The sequence below is a fragment of the Pipistrellus hanaki genome (genome assembly GCF_964339955.1).
Source record: "Pipistrellus hanaki genome assembly, chromosome: 17".
Lineage (NCBI taxonomy): Eukaryota > Metazoa > Chordata > Mammalia > Chiroptera > Vespertilionidae > Pipistrellus > Pipistrellus hanaki.
In genome coordinates, this window is record NC_140519.1 from 47,480,691 (window position 1) to 47,508,677 (window position 27,987).

At 61.2% G+C, this 27,987-nt stretch overlaps 1 protein-coding gene across 3 annotated transcripts in view; it reads right to left on the reverse strand.

The window, feature by feature from the left end:
* ST3GAL1 (ST3 beta-galactoside alpha-2,3-sialyltransferase 1) overlaps positions 1 to 22,589 on the reverse strand; it is a 48,502-nt gene extending 25,913 nt beyond the window's left edge. Inside the window, exons 1-2 of one of the 3 annotated variants that reach the window (XM_084864742.1) lie at positions 22,282 to 22,589; positions 8,606 to 8,758 (exon numbers count right to left, since the gene is read on the reverse strand). The gene's annotated coding sequence lies outside the window, so the exon portion shown is untranslated. Of the gene's footprint in view, positions 1 to 8,583; positions 8,759 to 12,615; positions 12,637 to 22,281 lie in introns of those variants that run through there. The other 2 variants (XM_084864744.1, XM_084864743.1) reach the window with 2 other exon arrangements.
* Positions 22,590 to 27,987: the final 5,398 nt, after the last annotated feature.

The following is a 27,987-nucleotide window of genomic DNA, read 5'->3' on the forward strand; positions in this document are numbered from 1 at the left end:
GGCGGGAGGTGGTTCAGTCCCTCACACACCACAGAGGCCCGGATGGGAGGTCCATGTGGCATTCCATTCGCCAGAATCCAGGCAGCCCAGGCCCGCCCTGGGGCACGCCTCCGCCACAGCCCGTGTCACGTCCAAACAGCCACACGCACGCCGCTGGGCCTCCACGCCAAGAGACAGCCGGCCCCGTGGTTCAGCTCGTGGCCTTGAAGCCACGGTGACCAAGTCTGAGTCCCGCACTGCCCAATCTTTGCTGGCCCCTCCCCCCAGTGTCTCCCCCCTCTCCGCGCCTCCCCCTCCTCTGTAAGGGCAATGCCCCCCCCCCGTAAGTCTCTCCCCGCCTCTGTGCCTCCCCCTCTTTTTTTTTTTTTTTTTTTAATATATTGATCTTTTACAGAGAGGAAGGGAGAGAGAGAGAAAGTTAGAAACATCGATGAGAGAGAATCATCGATCAGCTGCCTCCCACACACTCCCCACTGGGACATGCCCACAACCAAGGTACATGCCCTTCACGGGAATCGAACCTGGGACCTTTCAGTCCACAGGCCGACGCTCTATCCACTGAGCCAAAATGGTTTCGGCGCTCTTTGGCGGTACCAAAACCAGCACCGCCCTCAAAGCGACCTGTGCAGAGGGTTGGAAGCGTATGTAAAGCTTCTGGAAGCGTCCTGTCAGAGGGACAGGGGACCCCCCGAGGCGGGGACCCCTCTCCCCAGCGTTGCTTATGACGCTCAACACACACTTGTTTTTTGGGTACTTTTGTTGGTCTGTTTGTTTTTAATCCTTACCAAGGATTTCCCATTGATTTTCAGTGAGAGTTGGAGGGAGGGAGAGAGAGAAACATCGAAGGGAGAGAGACTCAGGGATCGGCTGCCTGCCACACACAGGTGGGGACCGAACCTGCAACCCAGGGACGTGCCCTGGACCAGGAAGAGAATCCACAGGCCTCCGCCAGCCAGGGTTGTTTGTTCCCACCGAGAGGACTGAAGGAGTGATTCCCAGCCCGTGTCCCAGAGGAAAGCCCGAAGCACAGAGAGGGGGAGACCGCGCCCCCGGCCCCCCAGCTGGGCGTGGCCGAGCCGGGACCCAGGCCTGGGCAGCATCCCCCAGGCCAGAGCTGGCACCAGCAGGCACCGCCCACCCCTGTGCTGAGCCGATGACAGGCCCCCACGTTACCGACGGGACACCCCGCCCAGCTCTGGGGTCTCCTCACCCCACACCCTCGCCCAAGGCCTGGGCTCCGGCAGACTGTCCTCCCAGGGGCTCGGGGGGGACGGAAGGCGTTGATGAAGGGCAGGGATGGCTCCCCAAGTCCACGTGGAGGCCTCCTTCAAGGGCCCGACTGATGTAAGGTGACCAGGCGTCCCGAGTTTGGCGGGACAGTCCCGGTTTTTAACAATTTGCCCCGCGTCCCGCAGCAGCGTTTTGGGCCATTTTTTAAAAATCGGAACTGTCCCGCCAAAAGCGGGATGTCTGGTCACCTTAGACCAGTGTTTCCCAAACTTTTCACATATGTGTATCCCTTCTATAATTTTCGTAACGCTGAGCGCCCCTCGTACTCATGAGAACGGAGAATTAGGCGCAGCTAAGCGCGGTGCAGTGCCTATCCCCACCAAACTCCGGTGCTATGCGTACCCCCACCAAACTCTTCCCGTCCCCCTGGGGGTACGCGTGCCACACTTTGGGAAACACTGCTTATGTGGGGAGCTGCCCTGAAAACAGGGCACTTTTTCCTCGGAGCTGCCCTGGAAGCAGGGGTCTCTTGGTGGACACAGCTCTGGTAGGACAAAAGTCATAGCTCTCATGAGAACTTGCTGTCAGCTTGTTTTGCAGCTTGTTAATGTAAAAATACTACTGACCTTTGTAAAGAATAACATATGCTGTTTAACCTGCTGCTTGCGTATAGATTAGAAGACAATTCTCTGCTTACGTGCAGAAACAAAGATGTGGTGCTGGGTAAATACTTAGCCTAAAGGCCAGCAGGTAATTATCTGCTGACCTGTATCTTGTACCTCCCTGCTTTTGCTGTATAAAAACGAGCTAAGAAATAAACTCGGGCCGAAGCCGGTTTGGCTCAGTGGTAGAGCGTCGGTCTGCGGACTGAAAGGTCCCGGGTTCGATTCCGGTCAAGGGCATGTACATTGGTTGCGGGCACATCCCCAGTAGGGGATGTGCAAGAGGCAGCTGGTCGATGTTTCTCTCTCATCGACGTTTCTAGCTCTCTATCTCTCTCCCTTCCTCTCTGTAAAAAATCAATAAAATATATTTAAAAAAAAAAAAAAAAAGAAAAAGAAATAAACTCGGGACTGCAGACTTCAGTCTCAGTCCCCCCGACCCCATCTTTTCTTGTCTTTCTTTTTTTCTCATCCTCACCCCCTCCATCAGGTGCTGTTCATTGCCGGCAGGTTCCGGCATGCTTAGACTGATGTGCAGAGTCTTCAACCAGCTCACGCCTCCCTTTTCACCCGGACGGCGCGGCCCCCGCGTGGGGCCAGAGGCCTGGTCGCTGTGGGCTCCTGAGGTACCACCCACATGCAGAGAGACGGAGCGCTGGGACTTCCAAGAAGCCTGCGATTGCAGGGCCGGGTGCAGCAGGCAGCCCAGCGCGTTTCCGGGGCCTGCAACACCCGCAGGATGTGAGCGAGGCCGCCCGCCCAGGAGGAAGCACAGGCGGCCGGCAGCGGAGAGGGAGGGGTGGGTGCACCCAGGCTCCGGGGCAGGGCGTGCAGGGCGGGGGGGAGTGAATGAGGAAGCGGGGACAGAGCCCACGCTGGCCGGCGGCGCAGGGCACGGGGAGGGCTGGGCCCTCGGACACATGGCTGGGCTCAGTTCTCGGAACACATCAGCGGAGCCATCGGCCGACCGGGCCTTGCAGCCCCGGGGCCCGGAGAGAAAGCCGAGGACGGGAGAGGGGAGATTCGACCGGCCCAAGCGCACCCGAGTCCTGGCTCCTGGACCCCGATCAGGCCGATGCCAGGCCCTGGACAACCGCCCACACACTGCCCCCTCCTGGCCAAGGGCTGCTGTCAGCGAGGGGAGGCTGTTTAAAGCCGGTGGGCTGGGACCCTGCCTGTCCTTCTCCAGACCCCAAGCCAACGGGGGGGTGAGGGCTTGGGGAGGAAGCCCGGATTAGGAACGGAAGCACCCCGCTTCCCCCTCCTCTCCTCCGAATGCTGTGTGATCCTGCACAAAGGACGTAGTCTCTCTGGGCAACACTGTCAGTGGGGGAAGGGGTGGAGCGGATGGGTGTGACCCTCCCCGATTCCCTCCAGCTCAGAGTCCCATGTGACGCATGTCCGCCGGGCGCTGGGTCACGAACCGAGGCCCCGGTGTCGGGGTGCTGGGTTCAAATCCCGACAGTGCCCGGAAATGGTGCCCCTGGAGGAGGGGGATGGGTTTATTGCCCGGGGACCCCAGAGAGCCCAGCCCAGGGTGCTGGCAGGGAAGCAGCAGGGCCTTGCCCAGGCCACGAGGCTCAGAGGCTCCCTGAGTCACCCCCACGTCCTGGCTGCCCACCCCGTGCCAGGGGCGGTGCTGGGCCCTGAACTCCATGGGAACAGGATCACACCGGAAAACACTAACAATGTCTGCTGCCAGGCTCTAGACTGGCAGCTCCCCAGGCAGAGCCTCCAGGGGCACTGCGGTGCCATGAGAGCACACTGCCACCAGGGGGCAGGCCATCGCTGAGGGCGCTGGGCCTCGGGTGGGCCTCCCAGGGCGGTGGCCGGGAGCTGAGATCCTAAGGGCAGCACAGGACATGCTAGGGCTCAGACAGCCGACCTCGGAAAGGAGCCTGTAAGCTCGTACTGGGGGCACCGTGCAGGCCGAGGGCACGTGGGGGGCCGGGAGCTCCCAGGGAGCACTGGGCGGCCAGGCAGCAAAGGCTTCTGGGGCAAACCATCTCGTGTGGGGGGTCCTCATCCTGACAGGACAGGGCAGCCAGCACACAGGTGGAGTACAGGCTGCCATGGCCAAGGGGACCCAGCCTCTGCCTGTGGGATTAAGCGTGTCCCATGCGATTGAGCATGCCCCATGGAATGCAGCATAACTCGTGGAATGTAGCATGTCCTATGAAATTGAGCGTGTCCCGTGGAATTGAGCATATCCCGTGGAATTGAGCATATCGCATGGAAATAAGCGTGTCCTTTGGAATTGAGCGTGTCCCATGGAATGTAGCATGTCTTATGGAATGTAACATGTCCTATGGAATTACGCGCGTCCCATGATGTAGCATGGCCTGCAGGAATCTGACGGGTGAATGCCGGGCACCGTGCTGAGCACCAGGGACGGGCAGGGAGGGTGCGAGCCTCTGAGTGCCAGGCAGCCGCCTGACGACACCGCCTGGGGGAACACTGCCGCTGCACAGCTGGACACAGCCGGCCGCCACCAGCATGTCCCCTCAGAGAGTCCTGGCCAAGCGACGTCAGAGTGAGTCCGCTTTGCCCACCCGGTGTCCTAGCTCCCCTCCTATGTTTCAGATTCACCAGGGAAGGGAACCAGGCACCTCACCTCCCCCCCGATAAGGGCAGAACCCCAGCCCGGAGTGTCAGCCTCTCTCTCTCTCCCCCTTCTCTCTCTTCACCCGGGAAGTTCTCTGCACCCCTCCAGGATCTGTGAGGAATAAGCCTTGGTCTGTGTGTGTGTTGGGGGGCGGGGTGATTTCTGAGGTGCAGCTACAGTCTCAGTAAGACCCCGGCAGGGAACGTCGGAGCGGGAGGCTGTCTCCTTCATCAGGCCGGGCCAGGCCCCGTGAGTGGCGGCCCCCAGCAGGACGCTGCAGGTAAAACACCCGCCGTCGAGGCTGTTCCTGTCTAACAGGGTCCTCGCGTCCCTGCGTATATTGACAGGCTAATCCTATGAGACTGGTGCTTGTGTCCATTTCGCAGATGAAGACACCTTAGGCGGCTCGCCCAGGAGGGACTTGAACTTGAGCCATCTGCCTCCCGAGTCCACGCTTGTAAAATGACTCTTAAAATTACTCTGGGTTCGCAGATGAGGGACTCGGGGGTGGGGGTGGGGGGGGGGGACCTTGGCGAGGCCCAGGTCACGGCCAGCCTGGTCCCTCCTGCTATGGAACGTGGACTCTGGCCCCGCCACAGGTGACGTAACCCTGAAAGGCGGACGCAGCTGGATGCCCTTGGGGAGCCAAGGTCGCTGCTCAAAGCCAGTTGTCCACCCGCCAGGCACGACCAGATAAGAACCAGCGCCTTGCCGAAGCCGGTTTGGCTCAGTGGTAGAGCGTCGGTCTGCGGACTGAAAGGTCCCAGGTTCGATTCCGGTCAAGGGCATGTACCTTGGTTGTGGGCACATCCCCAGTAGGGGGTGTGCAAGAGGCAGCTGGTTGATGTTTCTCTCTCATTGACATTTCTAGCTCTCTATCTCTCTCCCTTCCTCTCTGTAAAAATCAATAAAATATATATTTAAAAAAAAAAAAAAAAAAAAAAAGAACCAGCGCCTTGAAGGTGACTCAGTCTCTACGTTTGGCTTCCAGAGGCACCTGGGAAATCCAGCCCCTGGCCACCGCCCCCCCCCCCCCCCCCCCCGTGCCCGGGACACTGGCACTGCCAAGGCCTCTGGGTCCGGCCGCCCGAGAACCGTGACCTCCCCCCGACCCTGAAGGCCAGCGACTGCCCACGCGGTGCCCACTGAGTCAGGGGCCCTGAGCTTTCCTCTTAGGCTGTCAGGTAAAGAAATGACTGAGCCAACGGCCAACATCAGTGCAAATAAACCAAAACCATACCTTTTTTTTTTTTTTTAGTCAGATTAGCAAAAACAGAATATGTCTTAATGTGTGGCAGATTTTTTAAATTCCTTTTTATAAATGTTTAAGTTAATTAACTAGTTGTATGTGGGGGGGGGGGCAGAATTTTAGTCATTAGTCTACGTGTGCCATGAGATGTAAAAGGTTGACATCCGCTGCTGCAGGCAGACACGTTCCCTGATCTAGCAGTGGGGGGCGCCCTAGTCCCACCCTCCCAGCCCACCCCAGTCCCACCCGAGTGCGGCTGAGCTATAAATACCACTGGTGGTGCCACGTCTATGTTTAGTGAGCAGTTACTATGCACCAGGCACCGTGCCCAGCGCTCTGAGTCACCGTCTCATTCAGTCCTGACGGACCGGGGCAGGTGGGTGGCGGGACCTCCTCCTTCCTCTCAGACGGGGGCGCCAGCCAGGCAGCCACCGGTGCCCGCCAGGCTGGCTCACTCCGGGCCCACGCTCTTGAACCCTCGACAATGGGGGAGAGGGAGGGGGAGGGTCCACCTCCCCTGGTGGGTGAGACTGGCCCCATTTTATTAAGAGAACAAAGTAGGCATCAGTTACAGCCCGCACCGAACCCAGCACCGCGACTGTGCATACACTGTGCATCCTGTGTCTGCCTCGCCCGCTGGGTGACGAGCGTCTTGAGGACACAGCTCTGTCTTATCCTGTGTCACCTCAGTGCGGGGCTGGTGCCAGGGCCTGGAGTGTTTGCTGAGTGAGTGGGCGAGTGAGCGAGTGGGTGGGTGAGTGAGTGAGTGAGTGAGTGAATGAATGAATGAGTGAGTGAATGAGTGAGTGAGTGAGTGAGTGGGTGAGTGAGTGAATGAGTGAGTGAGTGAATGAGTGAGTGAATGAGTGAGTGAATGAGTGAGTGAGTGAGTGAGTGGGTGAGTGGGTGAGTGGGTGAGTGAGTGAGTGAATGAGTGAGTGAGTGAGTGAGTGAATGAATGAGTGAGTGAGTGAATGAGTGAGTAATGAGTGAATGAGTGAGTGAGTGAGTGAATGAGTGAGTGGGTGAGTGGGTGAGCGAGTGAGTGAATGAGTGAGTGAGTGAGTGAATGAGTGAGTGAGTGAATGAGTGAGTGAATGAGTGAGTGAGTGAGTGAATGAGTGAGTGAGTGAATGAGTGAGTGAATGAGTGAGTGAGTGAGTGAGTGAGTGAGTGAATGAGTGAGTGAATGAGTGAGTGAGTGAGTGAGTGAATGAGTGAGCGAGCTAGTGGGAAAGAAGGAAGAAGAGCCTGACTGCCATCTCCCCGTCTCCTCTCTTCCAGGGAACGCCCTGCTCGGGACCCCGCAGGCCTTCTCAGAAAGGCTATCAGCTGCAGACATTCCACCGGCTCCGGGGGCCCCTCTCTGTCTGAACTGTCAGCGTCCTCTTATCTCATCGGAATGCCCGTCTGCTTCGGGGCCAGCCGATAGCAGGCACCGGGGAGGGAACACCCTGGCGTTAGGGCCCTAAAGGATGTTTGAGACAAAACAGGCCAGGTTAGGCCTGGTTGCCAGGCAGAGGGGCCCAGACACCCCAGGGGGGCCCAGACACCCCAGAGGGGCCCAGACACCCCAGGGGGGGCCAGACACCCCAGAGGGGCCCAGACACCCCAGTGGGGGCCAGATATCCCATCTGTCCTTTGAGCAGCAATCCCCCTCCCGCATACCTCCCCCCTCCAACTCCTCTCCCCCTCACTGTTTATCTCTTTTCAGCACTGGCCTGAGTCCCAGGACACCCCAGGGCCATCACACCTAAACTGTCTGTCTCCCTGCAGGACAGAGCGCGCCAGTTTTCATGAGCGCACTTCCCCTTAGGAAAAGGAGAGGCCTGCACCCCCCCCCCCACCCCGGCAGAGGGGATCCCCTCCTCAGGACTGTCCCAGCGAGCAGGCCACCTTACAAAGAGACCAGCAAAGGCTCCAGGTCCCTGCCCCCCAGCAAGATCCAAGGAAGATACCGCTCCCCCGCGGGGAAGGTTCCTGAGCCATTTACGCAGGAAAAGGGGCCGCATACCCCACCTGACAAGCTCCAGGGAGGCCTTCGCGGCGGCCTTGCAAACTCAGAGGCTGCAGGAGCCGTGTAGGATGGTCTGAAATGCGAACTTTCTCACTAAAAGCGGTGTATGGCGGGCAGGCATGTCCTAGGGCCGGGGCCGGCAAACTCATGAGCCAAATACCAACAGCACAACGACTGAAATCTCTTTGGAGAGCCACATTTTTTAAACTTAAACTTCTTCTAACACCACTTCTTCAACATAGACTCGCCCAGGCCGTGGTATTTTGTGGAAGAGCCACACGCAAGGGGCCAAAGAGCCGCATGTGGCTCTCAAGCCGCAGTTTGCCGACCACTGGCCTGGAGCAGTATTTACCCTACCGAAGGCCCATCTTCACCTTAACGGGGCCTGTCTGGGGTCCTCTTGCCTGTAGGATGACACACCGGATCACATGCCTTTGCCAAGACAAAGAAATGTCCCTTTTCCAGACGCCCCAGGGCACAGGCTCTGCTCTCCGGAGACCACACTCCCCCTCACTGTTACTGCTGCCACGCCATTGCTGACTGTCAGCCTCCCACACCCCCTGGGTAAACGGTGGATGTCCCCATCATTTCACTGTTTGCCCAATCCCAGAAGCTCCCCCCTCTGCTTCCTCCCGCCTCCCTAACCTGTCCCCAGCGGAGTCCGCGTCACCCACACCCATCTTCTCCTTTGACTGTAACGCAGAAAGCAGGGCCAGAGCTGCCGCTTTCCCGAGCCTTCGAGCAAGCCGGGAGGTTCTGCTTCAGGCAAGAGTCCTCAGCTTGGCTCAAAGCAACTCACAAGAATTCTCTGGGGTCTGACCGTCTCTCATGCTGACGCGTACCTCAGTCTGTGGAGGGGCTGTCCATCTTGGTCCTCCAACGGAACGGTCCTGGCCACGAGGCTCAGAGCGTCCGGCCACCAGCGCCCCTGGCGATGCCGACGAGTCCTGCTGGCATTTCCAGGTCAGAGATGCCGAGTCTGAGGATGAGACCCGCTGGACGGAGAGAGAGAGTGCAAGTGAGCGCGGACGTCCCGTGGGCCCACGGACTTCACCCACTCCCCGCCTGCCCAGCACCTCAGGCCTCAGGCACTGCTTCAGTAAACACCTGCTTTGTCCCACGCACGGACCCAGGGCCGGAGGCAGAACGGGGCGTGAATCATAACAGAGGCCCTCCGAGGGCTCAGCCCGGGGAAGGAAACAGACAAGGAGCGGCGGGCGCGGCTCAGGGGTTGAGCATCAACTCATGACCTGGAGGCCACGGTTCAGTGCCCGGTCGGGGCACACACCCAGGTTATGGGCTCATTCCCCAGCGCTGAGTGTGCAGGAGGCAGCCGATCCATGGTTCTCCCTTCCTCTCTCTGAAACTAATAGCAAAAAGAAAACAGGCAAGTAGACTGGGGGGACTGGTCCCAGGGCTGGGAGTGCCATGCGGGAGAACTGGGGAAAAAATCACGACTTGGTCCAAGAGAAATCTGAACAGGAGTTAGTGTTCCACCTGCTTCTCCATCGGAGCAGCGGTGAGACGCTGTCTGGCGAAGAGGAAAGGCTGGGAGGGTGTCTCCACGGAGCTAACGGAAGGTGAGAAAGCCCAGCCAGCGTGGCTCCGTGGGTGAGCATCGACCTAGGAACCGGGAGGTCACGGTTCGATTCCTGGTCGGGGCACAGGCCCGGGTTGTGGGCTGGATCCCCAGTGCGGGGCGTGCAGGAGGCAGCCGATCAGTGATTCTCTCTCATCATTGATGCTTCTACCTCTCTCTCCCTCTCCCTTCCTCTCTGGAATCAATAAAAAATACATTTAAAATGTCAGAGAGAGAAAAAAGGTTGTGAAAAAGTGTGAGATCTGGTTAGCACCGATACCACTGAGGCCAGGCAGGAAGGGGCTTTGCTAGCGGGTCTCTGAGGTAAGAACAGACTCCCGGCTGAACTCTGACGGCGGCTCAAATGCTGAGACTTGTGCAGGGCACACCCCCCACCACGCCGCCCCCTCTCTTCCCCCCCCCCCCCCCGCCTCCCTGATCTCCCATCCGACCCTCAGGCAACCAGCCCCGGCCACACTGCTCCTTCCCGGTGACGAACGGGCAGCTGCGGCGAGTCTACCCGCCCAGCGTGACCAAGGCAGCCAGGGGTCCGGGGCCCACCCCAACGGGGCACCCCATTGCTCCTACGGGCCCGAGTCCTCATCTCAGCCACGGAGACCGGAGAGGGCGGGAGGCCCCGCCGTGCTCACCACACCTCCCACGCACTCCCCATGCGGCAGAGCTGGTTTCTCCATCCGCTGACTCTGGGCCAGTAACGAACTCGACCCCAATAAAGGCTTAAACAGTGCTCCCGCTCAGAACGTCCTCCGTCTGGCTGCTGGGCACGAACCACGCCTCTGCCGCATGAACACAGCTGAGCCAGCCCCGGGAGGGTGAGGAATTACACAGACAGAGGCCTCGGCACCCCAGCCGAGCCCCCACGGTGGTCTGAAGGAAATGAAGAAATGCCCAGTCAGCCCACAGACTCAAAGGTTCGTTGTGTAAGGCACCAAGGTCTGGGGCTCTTTGTTACGTACACAGAGGAAGCTAGCTGATACAACCCCCACGTTGCCCGCAGGGTGCTGGCATGTTAGATAGGTCAGCCCGTGTGGGCGATGGTCAGGAGCTGATGAGGACCGGAATGCAGGCAGGGCTGCGGGCCCACGGGGGAGTGAGAGACTCGGAGCTATTTTAGGAGTAACATCAGCGGGACTTAGCTGCAGACTGAGCCCAGATTCCTCTCAAGGCAACTGGTGCTCACTATAAACAGATTCTATTTCGGGCTCCGTGGTGGGGGCGGGTGTTTATATAGAAGATACACGCGGCGGCGGGCGGGGTCAGAGCAGTCAGGGCTGCGGGTCCGGGGAAGGAGAGCTGGGGAAGGGGGTCTCTTTTCCGCCCCTGCTGTTTGAGAGAGGAATGAAGGTGGGGGCTCGCTAACCTGGCTCGCCACTGCTGCCTCCTCCCCTGCCAGCCCCGGCTCCGGCCCCAGCTCCGAGCAGCAGCCAGAGGCTCCTCATCGACCATCACCCAGACCTCCTCTCCCTTCATAGCTCACCCCTTGCCCTGGCCCTGGGCCTGCTGCTCCGTCTGTGATTCCAGCATCCATGGCGCTCCCGGGGGACAGCTCTGCTGACCCCTCCCACAGGGCGAGGCCTGGCCCCGCACGGTCCCCGGGTCCCCCTTGTCCCTGTAGAGCATCCATCCCCGGGGAGCCGGGGCGTGTCCCTCACCACAGCCCACCATGCCTCGCACCTCCAGCCCCGGGGGGGGGGGGGGGGGTGGGGAGAGGGGGAGAACGGAACCCGTGACTGTTCTTTAAAAGTCCCAGGGTTGTAAGTTTGCCAGTTCGGGTGATGCAATTGCCAACTGTGTGTGTGTGTGTGTGTGTGTGTGTGTGTGTGTTGCATATATATTATTTTTTATATTGATTTCAGAGAGCAAGGGAGACAGTAAGAGAGATGGAAACACCAATGAGGAGAATCACTGATTGGCTGCCTCCTGCACATCCCACACTGGGGATGAAGCCAGCAGCCCGGGCTTGTGCCCTGACTGTGCGTCGAACCGTGACCTCCTGGCTCCTAGGCCGATGCACAACCCCTGAGCCACGCCGGCCAGGTAGGAGAGGCCGCAGACTCCACTCTGGGGCGGCAGCTTGGCTTTTGGGGGCCCCCTCGGCTCTTCCGGGCGAGGTTCAGCTCTGAGAGGGGAGCCCACCTCTCTGCTCAACAGAACCGAATGAGGTAAAACTTTCCTTGAGGAGCACAAGGCTGGGGCCTGGGTCCATCCCTCAGCACCGGCCTGGGCCTCAGACACCACGGAGGCTCACCTCTGAGGGGCTCAGCTCCGCCCTGCGGGTCTGGGCCCAAGGCAACCAAAGAATCCAGGTGTCAGCCCTCGGAGGACTTCTCTGAGACCCGCCCCAGGTTCCAGGCCCCAAGCCGGTTAGGGACCTGGCCACCTGGGGCATGTGTCACTCCCTTTATTCATTTCCTTATCTCACCTGTCTGTTCCTTCATTCTTCCATTTACCAGGAACTTACTAGGTGTCAGACATCACCTCAGTCCTTTCAGCTCTTACTCCTACTGGACCGACTGCCTGGGTGTGGGCGGAGGGGAGCGCTGTTCTCCTGGTCACTGGATTTCCCCACCCAAACCCCGTATGGGTAGGGGAGACAATGACAAATGAGTGAGTGAGTGAATGAATGAATGAAGGAATGAAGGAATGAAGGAATGAAGCAGATAGCACTCTGAGGATCACTAGGCTGTGGCTGATTTACCACCAGCGTGCTCCAGACGCCACATCTCACTAATTACGAAAACCGATCACTGCTGATAACCATGATAAGAAGAAGCCCCGATACCCACATCAGGCCTCGGGAAACCTGTCCGTTACATTACACTCAGAGCCCCGCCCCTCCCGGCGGAGCCTCCGGTACCTGGCTCCACAGCCTGGTGCCCCGCGGGGGCCACCTGTGACCTTTGGTTAGAGCCTCAGACTCATCTTGGAGCAAAACACACACCTGGAGCAATCCTGCCATCAGTCATCCCGGCTTTTAGAAATGTACTTGGCTCCCGGCCTGCATGGCTCAGGGGTTGTGCATCAGCCTATGATCCAGGAGGTCACGGTTCGATTCCAGGTCAGGGCACAGGCCCGGGCTGCTGGCTCCATCCCCAGTGTGGGGTGTGCGGGAGGCAGCCCATCAGTGATTCTCTCTCCTCATTGGTGTTTCTCTCTCTCTTTCCCTCTCCCTGGCTCTCTGAAATCGATACAAATAATATCATATATTTGAATCAGAGTTGGCAATTGCATCACCCCAACTGGCAAACTTACCACGCTGGGACTCTTAAAGATAGGGTGCACTCAAGTGTGCCCCCATCCCGGCCTCAGTCTCTCAGCTCCCCTCACAGCTCACAGGGAAGGTCACCTCCCCTGCGGGTCCCAGGAGCAGTCTCCTCAGCTACTTAAGACTCTCCTCGCCCACTGCTTTATCTCAAGGGCCCAAGCCCTGCCACGCCCTGCCACGCCCTGCCACATCCTGCCACGTCCTGCCAGGTCCTGCCACGTCCCGGCTTTAATTTCCCCCATGTCCAGACCCTTCCACCAGGACTTCCAATCAGATCTAAACTCTTCACAACAGAGGGGGCGTGTTTACACACACAGCCCTCTGAGGAAGACGGATCAGACATAACCCCGCTTCCAGGGAGGCCCAGAATGGCCCCGTGACTCTGCCACCCGGAGACTCGGGGGCAAGGGAACTGTCCAGCTGGTGCACAGAAGATTAGGACAAATTCCAGTAAAACACACACACGCCACACACACACACACACCAGTCCTCTCCCGTCTCCTGTTCCGCATGGTAGTCACTCCTTCTCTGCCCCTGCCCGAGCCCCCCCCCCCCAGGCCCAGCCCCTCGTGCCATGCACGCCCGCTGCTGCCTGCAATGTAACGCAGTCCCTCTCACGAGAGAGTTCCTTCCCGACCTCGTTTATTCCCGGGACGGAGCAGGGTCTAGCAATAAAGCTCTCCCTCGCGCCCGCCAGGCTGCTTCATAAATCACCGCCTTTCCCCTCGGAGCCAGAACGATCATCTGAAAAATCGTGCCCGCGGCCGGCTGAATAACGTGCTGCACTTTACACCGCAGGCGTCTCTCCTCCGGGGCCCGAGGGCAGTTCCCTGACTGCGTGGCCGCCGGGTCTGGCTGTGTGCGTGCGGGGACAGCCTCTCTGAGGGTCCGTCCACGCGCTGGCGAAACAGAAGCCGTAGCTGCTTGAATACTCGGCGAGGCTGATCAGAGAACAAAGTGAACAGAAAAGCGACACGTGATCACTTAATCACCACCAGTGGCAGACTCCGTTTCTAACTGTTTGTACTCATAACTCCAGCTGACCGGTTCGGTGGCCTGTGGGGGTGTGTCAGCATCTGCATCCTTTGCAGGAGCCTGAATGGACGCTTGCAGAGAGTAAGGAACTCGCTCAAGGTCACGGGGCAGAGGGGAGCCCGAGAGGTGGGCTCCTCTGTCAGCGGGGGTAACATCCGCATGTCCCCAGCCCTCCGGCCCTGGCCAGCCTGTCCCGGGGGGGGGGGGGGGGGAGACAGCAGTTCACTCCTGGGCTTGCCCCCGAGCTACCCCCTGGGTGGGGAGGAAACACAAGCAAAGAACCAGGCCTCCCTGGACCCCGAGGGAGGTGAGACATGAGCAGGTGGGTGGTCTCGGAGCCCCATCTCCTGTCCAGACACAACGATGGTGGAGAATGAGATCAAGACCCAGACTGCCAGGCCGACCAGCCTGCCCAGGGGACAGGGACCAGAGGGGACAGGGCGGGTCAGAAGCAGACGGAAGAGCCTGGTGTGGCTGGGATGCCAGGTTCAGGGCCGCCCGCCGCAGGGAATGCTGGCGCCGAGGGCGAAAGGAAGCTGAGGGGAACCGCTGGGATGGTGTCCCCACCCCCAGGGGGGGCCGTGCCCCGGCCTCGGGGCCCAGGCTGAGGAAGCCAGCCTGCCGGGGCCTGGGCAGGAAGTGGGTGTTTGTCAGGCCGCACAGCTGTTCTCTGGTGTGCATCCTGCTAGGGCCTGGCTGCCTGGCTAGGGGCGGTATTATTATTAACAACAGCCACCACGGACATTAACAACAGCTCAGACAACGAGGCCAGCGCCCTGCTCGGCATTTCGGGTGCACGGCTTCATTCCCCCTTCACAGCAGGCCTGGAAGGTGGCAGTCCCATTTCACAGATGTGGAGACTGAGGCTCTACAGATACTGTCACTCGCCCCAGGCCACACAGTTAGACATCGGCAAAGCCAGGGCCATGTGGAGCTCAGGTTTTCTGTCACCACCCAGACGGGCTGGGCTCCAAGAAGGTGGTCCTGCCCCCTCAATCCCACAGGTTCCTGACGGGAGGGAACCTCCATGCCCGGGCTCCCTGTGGCCAGCCGTGGCTCCCCAGTGCCCACCGGGCCCAGGACGGACATCTCCAACTGGTTTCCAATCTCTAGCTTCTCGGTCCCCAAATACAATCCGTCCCACCACCCGGAGCCGAGGCCACCAGTTCTTTCACCGGAGCCAACGCTCCTGACGCCCCACCGGTCCCACCCCAGCCCTGCCTACGGGACGGCGGGCGGCGGGTTTCCCTAACACGTGGGTCTCACTCAGTCTCTTCCCTCTCCCAGGACAAACCCGGGGTCACGCCTCATTCCTGAAAGAACGCAGGTCACGTAAGACCCACTGAGGGGGGCCCCTCCGCCCCCTCGATCTTTTCCTCCCACTCCTTCCCCTGTCACATCCGCGGCTGGGTCTGCGGGCTCCTCCCGGGGACGCATCCCGGCACCGGCTCTCCCCCCGTCAGCTGCTGTAAGCAGGTCCTGTCCAGCCCCCAGCAGGGCCCGGGGTGTCCCCACCCTCTCCCCCATCACTGAGCTCCATGTTCCACCTGGGAGGATGGACAGGCTTGTGCCCCAGGCCCACTGCTCATGGGATCCCCTGCCCTCCCTCTGGCTCTGGCTCTGGCTCTGGCCCCCACGGGCCCCTGCCCCAAGCCCTGCTGGGCTGGCTCTCCAAGGAGGGAGGAGGAAGGAGGGAGGAAGGAGGGGGTTGGGAGGAGGAAGGAGGGAAGAGGGAGGAGGGAGGGAAGAGGGGGGAGGAGGGAGGAGGGAGGGGGGAGGGAAGAGGGGGGAGGAGGGAGGAGGGAGGGGGGAGGGAAGAGGGGGGAGGAGGGAGGAGGGAGGGGGAGGAGGGAGGAGGGAGGAGGGAATGCTGGTGTGAACAGCACTTTGCTCCCTGTCCACCCAGAGCCGGGCTCCGCTCTGGGATTGGGGAGGGATTGTGAAATGTGTGTGTTTTCTAGGCAACCACAGCCTCCTCTCATTAGGGAGGCGTCACTGTGCTTTTGAAGAAAGATCAGAGGAAAGAAAGAAGGGGGGAGGGAAGGAAGGAGAGAGAGGAAGGGGAGGGAGGAGGGAGGGAGGGAGGAGGAAACCTCTACTAACCACGGAGAGCTTGGCCCAGAGGGGGCTGGTGTCCCGCAGTGGGTCCTGGTGCCGGTGACCGGGCCGGGCGGTGACCGGGCCGGCGGTCCTGTTGATCGCCTGACATGGGGCCCTTTGGCTCAGGAGGGGCTTTGTTCTCCGGCCGCTCCTCTGGCTCAGAACAAAGTGCAGGAAGTGGGAGGGCGGCGGGCAGGGGTCCGGTTAAAGCCGGCGGGAGGCCTGACACCTCCGCCCTGTGGGTGTGCCTCCGCCTGTAGGTGTGTCAGAGGGCACGTGGGGACGTGGAGGGAGGGGGTGCGCCCCCTGCCCCAACTCGGCCTCTCCCATCCCCACCCCGGGGGACCTTAGGTCAAGAGGCCAACCTCAATGAGCCTCGATGCGCCTTCCTGTCCAAACACCTATAACCGTGACGCCCGAGAGCCTCTAGGAGGTCAATAAACGGGTCCAGAATGACCCATTCGGGGTATTTCCTGGGCAGAAACTCAGCAGAGATTGATTGATTGATTGATTTAATATTTAATTTTTATTGGTTTCACAGAGGAAGGAAGAGGAAGAGAGATGGAAACACCAAGGATGAGAGAGAACCACGGATCGGCTGCCTCCCACATGCCCCGCACTGGGGATGGAGCTCAAAAACCCAGGCACATGCCCTTGACCTGAATGGACCCGGGACCCTTCAGTCCACAGGCTGACACTCTATCCACTGAGCCACACCAGCCAGGGCTCAGGAGAGATTAAAAAGGAAAAGAAAGAAAGGACACAGAGATGCCAGAATCCACCAAAACCAACAGGAACTTGCTCCGAGGAAATGGAGGCACAGAGAGGCCGAGTCACTCCCTCCAGGCCACACAGCAGGAAGCAGCAGCGCCAGTGCTTTTACGGAGTGAGTGAGTCAACCGGCGAATCACTGAGGCCCTGGTGCAGCGCAGGCCGCACACAGGCACCACCGAGCCCCCCGGCACACACGGGGGCTGCTGAGCCCCCGGCACACACAGGGGCCGCCCGGTCCCTCCTGTCTCTGCTCTCCAGTGTGCAGCCTCGGCGGTTTGTTATCCAATCGACTCTCACAGGCCTCCCTCCGCCCCTCCAGGAACAGGGACGGCTTAGGGACGACGCGGTGGCTCAGGGTGGGAGACCGGCCTTTCCCCTGTCCCAGGGCCGGGTCCCATATCCAAAGCCGCCCCGGGGCCAGCCCCTCGCCCCTGCCCGTCCGGAAGCCGGTCCTCACACGCACAGCGGATAACGGATCACGTCCTGCAGCTCACGGAGCGTGCTGGCCTCGCCCTCTGCCCTGCCGTCGGGGGAGACCGCACAGTGACCGGAGCCTCATCTCGGAGCCGGCTCTTCCCGCCACTGAGCAAGGCGTGGCCTGCACTCGGCTTTCCTGTGCGGTGGGAGCATGCCACCGGGCTGCCGCCTCACCGGCTCCTGGGGCTGAGATTCCCCTTCCTCTGCCCCACGCCTGACGCCCAACGTGAAGACGGCGCTCGGACCCCCCCCCCCCCCCGGATGCTCTCCGAACAGGCATTCTCGCTGTGGCAGCTGATGTTTCCCCTGCGATGGTCCTGACTCACCGACTCCCCTCGTGGGGAGGATGAACAACGATCTCCCTCTCGGCGGGAAGATGCTCGGTGTTGAAAGGGACGCCCTGGTCCTTCCTCTTGGTGAGGTGCCCCAGGGGCGCCCTCCAGGGAGCTGGGTGGGGTGTTCACGTCCCATGGCCACCTTGCTGCGCAGGGCGCTGCCACCGACCCCCTGGCAGACTCCCAGTCCTGCCTGACCCCCGGGCACCTTGGGGCTGTCCCCACTCCATGGAGGCCAAGAAACCAGCACTTGCCATCAGCCACGCAAGGCAGGACGTGGGCTTCTGGCAACCCAGCAGGGGATGGCGGGTTAAATAAACCATCCAACGGGGCCCCCATGGTGAGTGGGGGGGAAAGGCCGGGGTGCGCAGCCTCTGGGAGGACCCGGGGCCCGGGGGATGAGCTGCTGGCAGAGCACCGGGAAGCAGTGTGTGCAGAGGAACAGGACCTCCTCCCCACAGGGCTGGTCCAGGATCTGGGTCCGTGTGCTGTGCCCATGGGATGGGCTGGCGCACATCCTGGGCTGGGCTGGGCTGGGCAGGGCTGGGCAGACGCCCACTGTGCCCTGTTTCACATCTGCAATCTGTGCCCCGTTTCACATCTGCAATTCGGAGGGGGGCTGCCCTGCCCTTCAGGCTCCTTCCTTCCCCCACCCCCCTTTCCCCGCCCCCACTCCCCAGGTCTAGACACAGGGTGATCCTGGGAGCTACACAGCGTGGGGCCTGAGGTCTCAGGCTTTGGGCACAAAAGGCGCAGTCAGGAATCGTGTGGCTCTGCCACTCCGCAGTGTGGTGACCGTGGGCACGTGGCTGAGCTCGGAGTCTCGGGAAAAGGAGCCGCTGAGGAGCGGTGGCACACGGAGGATTCGGGGGGAAGGGAGAGGCGGGGTGACCTTGGCTGAGTCCCTTCACCTGCATCACCAGGAGCAGCCTGCTCCCAGGTCGCTGGGAAAGAACGGGCCTGAGGGCCGAGGAGGATCAGGCTGCGGTGGCCAGGGCTGCGGGAACGCAGAGGGCCCCGTTCCAGAGGCGTCTCAGCTCCCCGACCGCGGGGCGTTCTCTGCGGTCCTTCCCGCGGGTCCACGGCAGGAGGGAGAGACGGCAGGTCTGCACAGCCGGGCCAGGCCACGTCAGGGCGTTTATTCTGGGCTCCGGCGGAGCCTTCAGAGAAGAGGTGTGTGTGTGTGTGTGTGTGTGTGTGTGTGTGTGTGTGTGTGTTTCCTTTTCTGTTCTTGCCACTGAGCCTTTCATTTCTGAAAGGTAAATGCCCTGAATCAGATGGAGTTCCGTCTCTCCTGCGGCGCTGTTTCAGGCTCTGAGCGTGACAGGCTCTTTGGAGCCCGTCCACCCGCTGGGGAGAGGAGGGCAGCAGCCAGGTCTGCTTTGGTTCCGTTTTTTCTGGCTGGGTTTTTCTCAAGAGCCCTTGGCTAAGTAAACACACATGAAGGGGGTTTTTAGCCAGTTCCGCTGCTCCTTCAGTGTGGACCCAAATGGGTTTCTTTCTTTCTTTCTTTCTTTCTTTCTTTCTCTCTTTCCTGCTTGTTCAGTATGGACCCAAATGGGTTGGTTTCTTCCTTCTTTCCTTCCTTCCTTCCTTCTTTCCTTCCTTCCTTCCTCCCTTCCTTCCTTCCTTCCAGGTAGCAAAATCTAGTACAATGCTGGCTATCTGGGCCGGGTTTTCCCACAGGCATCTGGGGAAATTCAGAGAAAGTATTTCCTTATCCACCAAACATGAACCTTCCCAAAGTCCTCTCTTCATTCTGCCAAACAATTCGGAACTAATGTTCTTTTTTTTCCCCCGCAACTCCCGGCCTCCTTAATCCGTCACCAATGAGACCCACCGATGTCCCTCCTCTGATGGCGATGTATAAACACAGATGTGACCCGCCATTCTCCGGAGCATTATCTCAATCCGTTGAGGTCATGTGTCGACAGTTTGGCTCGAATAAGCTCACTAAAATTCTTTACAGGTTTCAATGTGTTTTTTGTTGTTGTTGTTTTGTTTTGTTTTTGTTGTTGTTTTATGTTAACAAGCCTCAAGCCCAAAGTCAGAGACAGAGAGAGAGTGGGAGGCGAGGTGAGCCTCCAACTGTACACCCAGGTCTGGGCAGAGGCAGGGGCATGGAATGGTGAACTAGGGTCCGTTTTTTAGCCAACCACGGGTTTCAGCAAATAGTGGGGCCATGCCTGGTGTTGGGGGGCAGGAGAAAAGGTGACGGGAGGCCCCTGGAGGACCCCAGGCACCCTGCTGCTGGCACCCCTTCCCCACCTCAGAGCCAAGCGCCAGTTCCCACAGCGGCCATCAGAGGGCAGTGCACCTTGTCTTTCGGAGCCTCTCTCTCCTGCAGCTCCGGGGAAAGGAAACCAACCAGGGGGCTCTGCCAGCGGCTTCTAGGAACGGGCGGCTGAGAGCCACATGCAGTAGGTGCTCACGGCACGTGAGAAGCCGAAAGGGCTTGCCCAGGTAAATTCAGGTGTGCCCGACAGCTCAAATGGGGCAGAGAAAGGGGTGCCCAGGCCCCTGCCAGCGCCTGCCAACCTAGAGGCCTTGGGAACAGCCTTTGCACTTACTACGTATCACGGCACAAGTCCATGGGCATGGCAGCCCGAAAGCATGGTGGGTGGAAAGACACACAGGGGCAGAGCAGGGCGGATGGGCCAGGGCAGAAAGCACCCCGCCCCCCTGCCAACCCCAGGTGCCTGGCAAAGACCGCAGGATGAAACCTGACCCCCAGGGTGACCTTTCCCCCTAGCCTATTGCTGGCCATGCCGAGATAACATCATAACATCGAGGCCGCGATGTTAGCATTTCAGCTCCAGGCCCAGACAAGCAGCCCGGCCAGACCAGTGGCCCCGGGGCTGACGTCAGGACCAGCTGCAGAGGAGAGGCAGCCTGCCCTGGGGCGCACAGTCCACCAGCGGGGACCCAGACCCTGAACGGCACACCTGGAAACCGCTGAGCACTCTATCTCAGCGGTCGGTACACACATTTGTCCACAGAGCCAAACAGCAACAGCACGACGACTGAAATTCCTTCTGAGAGCCACATTTTTTAAACCTAAACTTCTTCTAACGCCACTTCTTCAACACAGACTCGCCCAGGCTGTGGTATTTGGTGGAAGAGCCACACTCAAGGGGCCAAAGAGCCACCTGTGGCTCTCGAGCGGCGGTTTGTGGACCACGGCCCCCTGGGACGGCTCCTAAAACCTCCATCCTTATGGCCCTCCAGACAGAGGACTCCGCTCCTAGGTCATCCCCTCCTCTGGGCCCGTTCCCTCCCCGTTAGTTCCCATCCCCCCAGGCACATCACCACCACACACCCCACTCCCAAACGCCTAGGCCCTTTGGCTCTGCAGCTTGTATCCTCCGTCCATTTCCTCCCAAATTACTGCCCCTCTGTGGTTCCCTAAGTAAGTGCTCTTCCAGTTGGCGTCTCGCCTCTGAATCCTCTCCTGGCCAGAACTCCAGTACCAAGGCTGCTGAACCCGGTCCTGGTCCGGTCCGGTCAGACACCGGGTGCCCTCCGGCGCCTGCAGACAATCAGGATGGGACAGAAGGGCGGGTGGGGGGGGGGGGGTCCCCCGGAGGTGGCAGCCAGAGGGGTGTCAGATGCCCAGACCTCCGGAAGAGGCTACTGTCCTCAGGGTCAGCACTGCCTCCCTCTGCTGGACACCCAGAGCCAGGGGGACCAGCCCCAGCCCCAGCCCAGCCGCCACTCCTGCGCTTCTGGGCGCACATGTCCCGGGCCAGAGCGCCCCCCCAAGCCTGCCTGCCCGGTGGTGGCTCCGGGCAGGGCCTCTCTGGCAGGAAGGAGGCGAGACCCGAGGGCTCGGGACAAGAAGCTGAACCGAGGCGACCCGTCCCCCCCTCCCGGAGACCAGGCCCCGGGCGGCCGTAGGCTGAGGCCCGCTGGCTGGGGGACACGGGTGCCAAGCCCGGCGCAGCCTCAGCCCCCACCCACCTCCAGTCTGGCGGCCGCGGCAGAGTTTCCTCTCTCAAGGTCAAGCTCACAGGCACCCCCGCTGGGCAAAAGTTGCGCCACCGCCACCGTCCCGGTTCGGAATCTCACAGTAACCCCATCCGGGCGACCGGCCTGCCCCGGGGTCAGGGCTCCCGCCCCTGGGGCGCTGCCAGGAGCTGCGGGGCGCCCCGGAGACTCGCACAAGTGGCTCACTTTTGTCTGGTTCTTTCGGTTTTTTCGCGGCCGCGGCGGCGCCTAACGGGCCGAGGAGGGCGGCTCGGAGTTTCCCGCTGCACCGGCGCCACCCTGCCGAGCTCACTGCCGCCCACCCCAGCCCCTCACTGCCCCCCAAAAGCCACGTCCAGCTGCCCGGCCCGGACCCCAACTTCTCCACCACCGAACCCCCAGAACAGCGGGCCCCCGAGTCCCCCTCCGCGAGGGCCCGGCCGCCTCCCGGGGCTGCGCCTGCCCCCAGCAGCGGATCGGGGGCTGGACCCCGAGACCGTCCCGCGGCCGCCGGCCCCCGCGCCCCCCCAGCTCGCCTGCAAAGCGCCCGGGGGCCCCCGGCCGGCGAGGAGTCCTCTCGCCCGCGCCCGCCGGCCGCCCGGCGCTCCCCCTGCAGCCGCAACGGGGAGATTCCAGCCCGGCGCCCCGCGGTGTCACGGGGGCCGCCCCGGGGACCGCTCTCCCCGGGACCTGGCATGAGCTCCGCCGCTGGCGCTCCCGGGAAAAGCTGGAGATCCCCCAAGATCCGATCCCCAAGATCCCGGGGGCGCCGGGGCGCGGGCAGGGTCGCCCTATGCGCGCCCTCTCCCCGGCTCCTGGGGTCGTGGATCCCAGCCCCACTGTCCCACCCTCCGAGGCCCCTCCCGCCACTCCAGTCCCCGGGGGGCGATCGCCCCGGAGAGCCCCGGGCGAACCTGCCCGAGGAGCCCCAACTCCGCGGCCGCGGCCCCGGGCGCGCGCACTCACCGGGCGGGGGACGCGCGGGGATCCCCGCGGCGCCGGGGCGCGGGGGCTTCGGCGGGCGGGCGTCCCGGACACGCGCCCCTGTGCCCGCTCACATCGCCGCTCCCTCCGCGCTCTCCGCCTCCTCCTCCGCTCCCTCCGCGGCCTCCGCGGCCTCCTGCCTCCGGCCTTTGTCTTTGCAAAGTGTCGAAACTGCCTGGCATCGTGGAGCTCCGCGGCGGAGGGAGGCCGGGGCCCGGAGGCGGGGGGAGGCTGGGAGCGGCCCCGGGAACACCTTCCCCCGGGCGGAGGGGGAGGGCGGAGCGGGCGGGGCGGGCGCCGGGGCCGCGGGCCCTCCCCTTCCTCCGCCCCGCGCCGGCTCCCCGGCCCCCGCCTCCTCCGCGCGCTCCGCTAGGCTTCCCCTCCCCGGGGCTCCCGCGGCCGATCTGGGGCTCCGCAGCCACGTGGACCGCAGCCGGCGGGGCCGAGAGGCCGGCCGGCCCGGGAGGCGCTGCGGGCGGCGCGGGGACCGGGAGGGTGCAGCTCCGGCCGCCGCCGGTGGGTGGCCAGGCGCGGGCAGGGCGTCCGGGGGCCCCGAGGGGGCGCCTCGCGGGGTCAGCCCAGGGCGCCCGCTAGGAGGAAGCGCGGCGCCCTGGAGAGCCCCAGTGGGGTGCGGGGTAGCCAGGAGGGGCCGGTCCCCCTGCTGGCCGCTGTGCAGAGTCACCCCGACCCGCTCTAGGAAGTGGGGACTGGAGTGGGACTGAAAGAGGGGAAGGGGAGGAGCGAGGCAGGGCTGGGGCGCTGGGCAGGCCCAGTGCAGCCCCAGTGTCACCCCAGCTGGTCCATGGTGACACCCCTGCCTGCCTCTCTCTTCCTCCCAGGGTCGGCCTTCAGCCTGGTCCAGGGCAGGGGGACTCCAAGGTGCCTCTGCCAGGGCCAGACCCTGTGGGGCAGTGGGAGGAGAGTGTGCCCTCCCTCCGGTCCAGGGAGGAGGGGAAGCCGCAGCAGGCTGGCTGGAGGGCCGGATGCCAGGGGCCGGATGCCCGCGTGGGAGGCTAAGTGCCGGACGCGGGTTTAAGAGGCATTAAAAGCATTCTGGCTGTGCAGGTCCAGTCCTCTCGCTGGACTCCACCTCTTTCGCAACTTTTCAGAGAACTGCTAGAGGACAGAGGTGCCGCTTGGCCTCGGGGTCAGTGGATTCTTCCAGCTTCCGGCGGCAGAGAGGTCAGGCTTCTGCTACAGCCCGCGGAGACCGTCAGTCACCCCGAGGTGCCTGCCAGGGGAGGCCTTCGGGCCGGGGCGCTGGGTCAGACTCCGTGTCTTTCTTTCTCCAGGATCAAGTGGAGTTTATTTCCATGACGCAAAGTTGGTTCAGCAGCTCCAAATTAATTGTCATACTCCACAGCAACACAATGAAGGGTCACAGTCATGTGGCCGTGTCAATAGATGAAGAAAAAGCATTTGATAGAGCCCAGTATCCAGTTACGATAAGAACCTTTGGAAAAGTCGGGTTAGAGGAGACATACCTAACCAGTCGTGGTAAAGGCCGTACACAGACACTCACAGCTAACATCATACTAAATGGTGACAAGCTGAGCACTTCTTTCTGTTTTTCTTGAAATTGAAAATTTTTTTATATTTATATTTATTCAGTTACAGTTGGCATTCAACATATTAGTTTCAGGTGTACATCGTAGAAGAGAGACATCTATATTAGTTATAAAGTGATCCCCTGATAAGTCTAATAGCCATGACACCATAATTACAATATTATTGATGACTAGCGGCCTGGTGCATGAAATTCGTGCACTGGGGGAGGCATTTGTCCCTCAGCCCAGGCTGCACCCTTTTCAACATGGGGGCGGCCATCTTGCGATGCGAGGGCGTGAGGGCCAATTTGCATATTACCACTTTAGTATATAGCATATTCCCTGTGCTGTACTTGACAGCCCCATGACTGTTTGGTAACTACCCATTTTTACTTCTTACACCCTCCCCCTTTTCCACAGAGCTCCCAACCCCCTTCCCCTCCGGCTATACAGACTTCTTTGTTCAAATACTGCGGTCACTCACCGTCATGGGCTAGGCCGGCTGCAGAATCCCTCAGCTTCCTCAGCTCTGCTGGACTCTCCTCCTCTGCGGACATGGGCCTGCTGACCATCGCGGAAGGCGGTTGTGATGATTAAGCGAATTCATACCTGTCAGACCCTCAACACGACCCATCGCGTGTAGTAAGTGCTCAGTTAAAGTGAGCTATGCCGCCGAAACCGGTTTGGCTCAGTGGAAAGAGCGACAGCCTGCGGACTGAAAGGTCCCGGGTTCGATTCTGGTCAAGGGCATGTGTCTTGGTTGCGGGCACATCCCCAGGAGGGCGTGTGCAGGAGGCAGCTGATGGATAATTCTCTCTCATCCATGTTTCTAACTATCTCTCTCCCTTCCTCTCTGTAAAAAAATCAATAAAATATATATTTTTAAAATAAAAAAAAATAAAGTGAGCTATGCCCACGACGGACTTCTCCAGGGCCAGAGACCCCCAGTCCTGGAGACGAGGTGCTGGGGGCCACAGCTGGGCCTTGGGGGAGAAAAGGAGAGATGCTCAGAGGAGAGCGAGGTGGAGGAGAGGTGGATTTTAAAGGGGCGGGGAGAACAGGAGTCGGGGGTGAGGGAGACCAAACAATAAAACAGAAAGCATGTGCGTCCCAGCGTTATGTAAGGAGCCCTGCCACGTACCCTGGGGGCCTGGGGCCGGGCCCAGGGTGCTGCCCTCGGCGAGTGGTGTTTAATGGCCCTTGGTTTCTGTTTTGGTTCCTGAGGGCCGGGTGGGCCTCTGACCTCCCTCGCAGCGTTGTGTGCGCTTTGCCCCGTCTGAGATGTGCTCCTGCAGCTGGCATCCCAAGAATGCGTGCCTGTGTGGGAGGAGGGGGCAGGGGCATCCGCTGTGGCTCCGGCCAGGGCCGCATCTGCCTGCCTCTCCCCGCCGCGCGGCGGGCCGTCCTCCGCTCCCAGTCATCCTCGGAATGCCAGCGCCGCCTCCGGCGCCCTCCGGGACCTCCTCACGCCTGGCGCTGTCGGAGGGCGTGGTCACGTACCTGGTGGCTCTGCCTTCGGGGGTGACAGCTTTGTGGACAGGGGGTGGCTCAAGCTTTGCCTCCGCCGCATGCCTGCCACAGGGTAGGTGCTCCCTCCAACGCTCGGCTCCGGATGGATTCACAGAGGAGTGTCCTGGATGGAAGGGATCGAACAGGATCACACCCCGGAAAGCAGCTGGGCAGGTGGGAAACGAGGGGATGCTGCAGCCACAGAGGGCTCTCCTGGCAGCGCCTGGGGGAGGGTCAGATGGGGCCGGGCAGTGGCCCCGGATCAACCAGCTGCTCCCACTTCAGCCCGGGGCCCCAGGCGGTTCCCCTGGGTGACTCCACGGTGAGATGGGAAGCTTCCTGAGAGGGAGTGACTCCGCGGTGAAGCACACACAAGTCATCGCGGGCTCCATGGCAAGCGCCTGCCCTCAGGCTCAGTGTTTCCCCAGAAGTGGCGGGGCGGGCGGGAGGGGGGGTCAGGGTGTGTGTCTCAGGGAGAGCAGGCACACTGCGTGCAGGAGCCCAGGTCTGGGGCGGGGAGGGGGGCGGGGGGGGGTGGTGCGCCAGGGCTGTGGGTGCGCACTCCCCTCGCCCCCCGCGTGTCTCCTGGCAGGCACTGCCGGAGGACAACTGGCGTTAGTCATCCCTCGGGGTGTCTGCATACAGAGTCCCCCGGGAGAGCCTCGACATTGACTCAGCGTCTCCTCTCCCCGCCCCATGTCCTCAGAGCAGCAAGGCTCCAGGGGAGGATGGTTACGGAAACGGATGCCAGTGCCCAGCCCTCCTCGGGGCGGAAAGACCCTGAAGGGTCTGGCGCCATCCGGTGACGGCGCAGAGAAGCCACGGCCGCCTCGCCTGGCTCCTCGGAGGTGAGCTCAGAGCGGCTGGCACGTGGCGCTGGCGTTTTGGACAGTGTTTTACTGGGGCCCTTGGGGCGTGAGGAATGGGCCCAGCTTTCCTTAAATAAAAAGAGGGAACGGCCCTAGCCAGTTTGGCTCAGTGGATAGAGCGTTGGCCTGTGGACTCAAGGGTCCCGGGTCCGATTCCGGTCAAGGGCATGGGCCTTGGTTGCGGCCACATCCCCAGTAGGGAGTGTGCAGGAGGCAGCTGAATTGATGTTTCTAACTGTATTAAAAAATCTTCTCTGTAAAAAAAAAAAAAAATCAACAAAATATTTTTTTTTTTTAAAAGAGGGAACTCGGGACTGTGCAGACTGAGCTGGAAGTGGGGAGGAGGACAGCCGGGTCTGTCTTAGCCCTCTGGCACCCTGCCCCCACCCCCCTCCTAGCTCAGCTCTCACCCTGACATAGGTTTTCCCTGTTAAGATGAGGGTAGGGGGTAGGGCGGAGGCGGTATCTGTGGCCCCACCCCATCCACACATTGGCAATCCCTTCAGCTTCACACACACACACACGCACACGGCGCTCACCACTGTGGGTTTTAGCTTTTCTAGACCAGGAGTCTGATTGGCAGGCCTCCTAGGTCCTGGACCCACGACCCAGCCGAATGGGCTGCCCAGCAGTACGGGCTGCCGGGAGAATAAAGGGAGCCACACGGGGATTTCTCATCACAGGGGATGCGGGACGTCACCCCGGGGCCCCCTGCCAACCCTCAGAGTCTTGGGGGCCTTTCAGGCGGCAGCACCAGACACGCTGCACTACTCACGTGTCAGTGCCAACGGCCTGTGAGCCCGCGGGCCGGCGGGTGGGTCTCGACCTCCCGGAGGCCTTGGCCCCAATGCGGCTCCAGAAGTAGATCTGACCTCCGTGGGGACCAATGGGAGAGAGAGAAACATACTTGGGTTTTTTAATGGTAAGCCCGGGGCACTTCCCTTTATCCCCAACGGCCCCTGAGCCAGAGAGAGCTCTTATAACCCCACCTCGCACCCGTCTCCCCGTGGCCACCACCCGCTGTCCTCTCCAGCGATGGTCTGGTCTGGCTTGGTTTGGTTTACTAGTTTGGTTTGGTTTGTTCGTTGGTGGGTGTGGGTTTTTATTAGATTGCACACGGCATTTGTCTTTCTCTGCCTGACTTAACCTCACCGAGCATAACGCCCTCTCGGCGCCTGCGTGCCGTCGCACAGGGCAGGGTTTTATTCTTTTCACGGCCGGGTAGAATTCCATGGTGTGCGCACACGCACCACACCTTCCCCCACTCACCTCCCGACGGGCGCCTGGGCCGCGTCCGTGTCCTGGCGATCACCTGCCGTCCACCGGGGGCTGCCGTGGAACACAAAGGGGACCGGGACGGAGCCCCGAGGACATGGCGGCTGCCAGGAAAAGCTATGGGATGAATAATTCATCCCAGAACATGACTCTCTATAGATAAGCTCTCGGGTCAGCGGTTTCCGAGCCTGGCCCCAAATCGGGGAGAGAGCGCTGTGGCTGGTGTTAGGTCCAGGCAGGGGGGGAAGCCCAGAGCCCATGCAGGCATCTGCAGGGTGGATGGTGACAGAGATAGCTGGCGCCTTCCGAGCCCCCTGGCCCGAGGCAGGAATTCCACGCTCTCACGCCCTCCCCCTCCCCTCACCCAACAGCTGGAGAAAAGAGGTACCTCTGCCACTTCTTTGACCAGTGAGCTTCATTAAAACCTCCCCCCTTTTTAATCGCCTGGACTCTGCGTCTTGCTTCTGCGTCGCACACCTCTGAGCTGG